Source organism: Rousettus aegyptiacus, unplaced genomic scaffold, assembly GCF_014176215.1.
Source record: "Rousettus aegyptiacus isolate mRouAeg1 unplaced genomic scaffold, mRouAeg1.p scaffold_m13_p_8, whole genome shotgun sequence".
In the NCBI taxonomy this organism is placed as follows: Eukaryota; Metazoa; Chordata; class Mammalia; order Chiroptera; family Pteropodidae; genus Rousettus; species Rousettus aegyptiacus.
The window spans coordinates 107913020-107917901 of NW_023416311.1; the positions used below are offsets into that span (position 1 = coordinate 107913020).

The 4882-nt window shown below is 49.7% G+C and overlaps 1 long non-coding RNA gene across 1 annotated transcript; it reads left to right on the top strand.

The window, feature by feature from the left end:
- The first annotated feature begins 975 nt into the window (after positions 1–975).
- LOC107520793 lies at positions 976–2842 on the top strand. Its single transcript, XR_001599410.2, has 3 exons — positions 976–1107; positions 1231–2285; positions 2372–2842. It is a non-coding gene; the product is annotated as an uncharacterized LOC107520793 (long non-coding RNA).
- The last annotated feature ends 2040 nt before the right edge of the window (positions 2843–4882 follow it).

Consider the following 4882-nt stretch of genomic DNA (forward strand, 5'->3'; position numbering starts at 1 on the left):
TTATCCGTGTGGCCCCGCCGTCCACGGGTCAGTCTGGCTGAGGTGGCTCTGTCCTCATGTATGATTAGTCCGGACAGCCACACCGATGGGGGCCTTCCGAAGTGCGTGAGCTGTCAGAGAAGGTGCCCCTCCTTCCTTCTCAAGTCCAAGTTTGTAACTCAGTGACCAATCAGAGTGTTTCTCCCTTAGCTCTCTGCTTCCACGTCAGGTGCTCACTGGGCCAGGTCACCCCACCTTTCTGTAGGTTCTGGCTCGTGGGTCATTTACTTCCCAGTCTTGAACGGAAGGGACTGTCTTGGCCTCCCATTCATCTTGCTTCTTCCTCCTACCCCCCGACTGAAATCACTCAGCCACGTCTCTAATGATTGTATTTCCTGTTCTTTTATTAAAATTAGGGTCGACCTTAACATCTGTGAACCATGTTCAGATTTAATTAAGATACACTTGGTTTAGTCCATAACCACTTATAAATTTTAATTAAACTGGATATATATTAAACTGAATTATTTTACAAGAACCAATGCATGTGATAAGAAATGTAATTATCTGTCTTTGAAATGCTGCAGTTTTACATTCTGAAGTCCTGATTTTAAAAAGGGGAAGTCGTTTTAGGTCAATGTCAGCCTTGAATAAGCATTGATGAATAAGGCTTTGATTTTAATTTATAGTAGTCTCCCTGCGTTATTGAAAACGTTCCTTCTTCCGACGCTGAGGGTCTGGCTGGCACCGGGAGCTACGCAGGAGCCGCGTTGGAAACATGCTTTTGTCTCCCTTCGAACTCGCCCTTCGTCTGCGCGGCCTTCAGGAGCCGAGGCGGTCCTGCACGTGGGGCGAGCAGGTCACCTTCTCGTCGCTCATCGACACGTTCAACTCCATTAGTGTGCAGAAAACTGTGTGGGCGAAGCACGCCTAAATTGTCTTTTTCTTTTCTTTTCTTTTCTTTTTTTTGAACGCTGTGTCCGTTTAGGAAGAAGGGAGGCTGGCTGTGTGAGGAAGGTCAGTGCTACGGACTGAACTGTGTTCCCTTCCCTAAGCCATGTGTGGAACCCCTAACTCCCAGGGCGACTGACTGTATTTGGAGCAAGGGCTTTTAGGAAGTGATTCAAGGTAAATGAGGTCAAAGGGTGGGGTCCTAATCTGATAGGATCGGCGGTGTTACGAGAAGAGAAAGAGACATCAGACATCTCTCTCTCTCTCTCTCTCTCTCTCTCTCTACATGCACCGAGGAAGGCCCAGGTGGACCTGCACTGAGAAGATGGCCATTTCCAAGCCACAATGAGAGCTGTCGGACCTGCATCCAACTGTGCTGGCACTGGGGTCCCTGACGTCCACTCCCCAGGACCGTGAGAAACACAAAGCTGATTCTTAAGACACTCAGTCTGTGGCATTTCACTACGGTGGCCCAGATGGACTGACACAGTGAGCCGGAGTCTAGCCTCTTGGGGCCATGCAGGATTTCCACGGGCAGCCGGTCTGGGAGGCGGGCAGCTCTGTCTCTAGAGCGGTCTTGCGCTTCGCTGTAATAGACCCCACGAAGCCAGCCACTCCTTGGTCCTGAGAACAGCGTGGATTCCGTCTTCGGGCCGATGGGATAGCTTTTCACGACGGAGTATAGCTAACTGGCCTTGTCCTTGGATTGACTCGTGACCTTGACCTATTAACATTGCATCCTGCCCGACTGAACTTCGAGGCTTAGGCCCTCGTCATTTGCAACCTGGAGTCCTCCGCGGAAAGATAAATGCGGAATTCGGGGTTTATCGGGGTTTACAGCTCGCTCCCATTCCTTTAGAAGAGGTAATAATCCTTTTCCTTTTTTGTGTCCTATTGAGTCTCGAATGCCAACAGATTTCAGAACATGAAAAAAAAATCTCAAGTTCAGTTTAATATTTGATGTGATTTTTACACTGCTGAGCCGTGTCCGGCCCTAAAAGCGTGGTTTCCATCCTTCCCCCCGAGTCTCAATTCTGTGCCTCTTTGATGCACTGAAAATGCTCTCTGTGGATCAATGAAGAATGCCAGCCCCCCAGACATAGGGCTGTGACAGAAAATCAATGTGCGGTGTGGACAGTGGAGGAGAACCTTAAATAACATCTTAAAAAAATCCGCATTGCTCAGCCCGCGGGCCCAGGGCCCGTGCACACGGGGAGGAGGGCCCACACCTGCCGACGTGCACATTCTTTTTCAGCATGTGCGAAACCAGCAGATGAAAAGTGCCATCGACATCGCAATTAGAAAGCATTTAGATTCGCAGACTATCCTGACCCTTTTCCCCTCCAGTCCCTACGGTGAGCACATTTAAAAAATACAGAACTTGGCACTTTGCTTGAGTCACGCTGAGACCTAACGTGCGCTTTTATTTTCTTTCTAAAAGCCACGCTTCACAACTTTTCCTTGCCGGCTTCGTCTGGTGCCAAGAACAGCGAGAAGATGCTCGGAGGCAGAACTTTCTTCTGGCGTCAGATGAGAAGGAGCGGGGTAGGCACCCCCATTCATTAGCTGCTTCTTACAGCATAAAGCGGTATCAGACTGTAACAGGATCTATGCAGGGGCTGCAAACCAAACACCTGCAATTCCCAAACTACTCCAAGGTACCTGCGACACCTGTGGCTGCTGATTTTTGCCAGACGCCACCGGCTTGGGGTTTTTCCTGGTGGGGCGCTCCTTGGGTACCACACTCAGAGGCTTTTTGGGAGCAACATTTATGCTGGGAAACTTTTTAGGCCCCTGGAAGTAAATCAAGATAGGCAGGTCTCGGGGTCATGCTCTTCCCAGTCGTCTGTGTAGCTTTGTTAAAAACAATGGCAGCCACAGCCACAAACGCGAGACGCCCGAGAAGCCCGGAGGGCACTCACGTCCCGCGGAGCGCTGTGACCGTAGGCGGGCTCAGCGGGGCCGTCGAGGGGTCGCCCTGACGCTGCCTGTGGTTGGCAGTGACGTGCCGCGGCGATGCCGTTCGTGGGGGTTCAGTCGTGAGACACACGTGTGGGATGCACCAGAGTGGGGCGCCCTTTCAGAGTGGGAGGGGGCCGGGGAAGGTGGCAGAGGAGGAGAGGCGGGCTGTTTGCCACAGGCGGGGAGGAAGGTGTGGCTCGCGACAGGGGGACAGGGACCAGCGTTAGTTGAAAAGAGATAAGAGCTGTGAAGAAATATTTTTCCTATTGACAAATTACCATCAGCAGGAAACACGGCGCTTCAGAGAAGGAAGGGCCTCAGGCCACACGGGACATTGAAGACAGACCCCCTGACATTGCTTCCCAGGACATCATGGGCCGATTTAGGTTCTAGAGCTGCTCTGGTTCGTAGGGCAGCCACCGGCCACACTTGCCAGCGAGCGCTTGAAATGTGGGTGGTGCGGATCGTGGTAAATACACGTCAGACTTCAAAGACTTACTAAGAAAAAGAAATTAAAGATGCCAATAATTTTTACACTATTAATTACATATTATGATAACATTTTGAATGTATCGGGTTAATAAAGTACATTATTAAAATCAATTTCACCAGTTTCACTAGTTTTTTTAAAATGCAGGTACTAAAAAACTTGAAGTTATATACACACGTCACATTATATTTCCGGACAGTGCTGCCCTGGAGTCTATCGCAGATTAAGTTGAATCTCTCTTAGGCGTGATCACACTTTAAGACATTTTAAGTTCCTCAGTTTTAAAAACAAATATCTCCAATTCCATGAATCACTCTTGAAAGGACCTGGCTTGAGAGGGCTCACCGAGCAGGTCACCCCACAGGTCACCCCACAGGTCAGCCCACTGGTCAAGTGTTCACTGGTCAATGTCTCCCTTGAAATACATCGGGCGCCTGGAGTCGAATGCTCCGGCGAGCGAAGGAAGTCGGGAAAGGACTTGGGGGAGCAGACAGGATGGGCTCTGGGTCTACGCGTCGCACGCTGAGATTGCTTTACACCAACGGCTCACGGTCGTTTCGGGTAGCCTCCCTGTGAGGTGGGCCGGAGTCTGACTCGGATCTGGCCCCGAGCCATAGGAAGTGCCAGGTAAATGACCAAGACTCTCCGTCCTCCAAGCCCTAGTACTTGCACCTTCCTCCGTGCACCTGGGCACCTGGGTCTTTCCTCATTCTATGGCATCTGACTTGTAGACTCAGCTGGATCCCCTCCCACTTCCTCCCCTTGAGAGAGATAATTAGTGTAAAAAGTTGCTCGGTTATATAAACAAGACACGCTGAATTTTTAACAGCTGAACTTTTGGAATTTGGAATTCAAACGCCTCCAGAGCCATGCAAGACAAGTTTCATCTTCTCCATTCTCTGGGCTTCTGATCACTCAGCCATCCCTGTAAGCATCCATCTGCTCCAGACTGACACTAAGCCATACTCGATCTGCATGTGACATCAGCATGTTCTAGAAGACCTGGAAACTCAAGCTCTCAAAATGTTCCAGAGGCTCAGGTTTGTTTCCTTGAGGTGGCTGGCTGGAGGGCCCATTCTTTGTTGAACTAAAAGTTTAACCAAGGCCCAGGGCAATTGCATCCAATACCTGCTGCTGGACTGGGAGCTGGTAGACGGGGGAGGGACGAGCAGAGGAGGGGGGATTCCTTTACCCGGAGGAAAATGAGTGTGAGCAGTTAGAGAACAAAGTTCTCTCCATCCTCCTGGGTTCACTGCTCACCCGATTGCCTGCGCAATCTTAGGAATTATTTACAAAACTTTGAATAGTTCCAGGAGAGCAGCTGAGAGGGTGCTTGCGCGTGTGTGTGCGCGCGCGTGTGTGTGTGTGTTTTCATCATTTTAAGAAGATAAAGCTAAACTTTTTAAAACTTTATTTTGAGAAAAAACTCAAAATCTGTCATATATATATTTATATTTCATCTTACCCTGAGGAAATAACACTCCAGCCCCTCTTGAATCG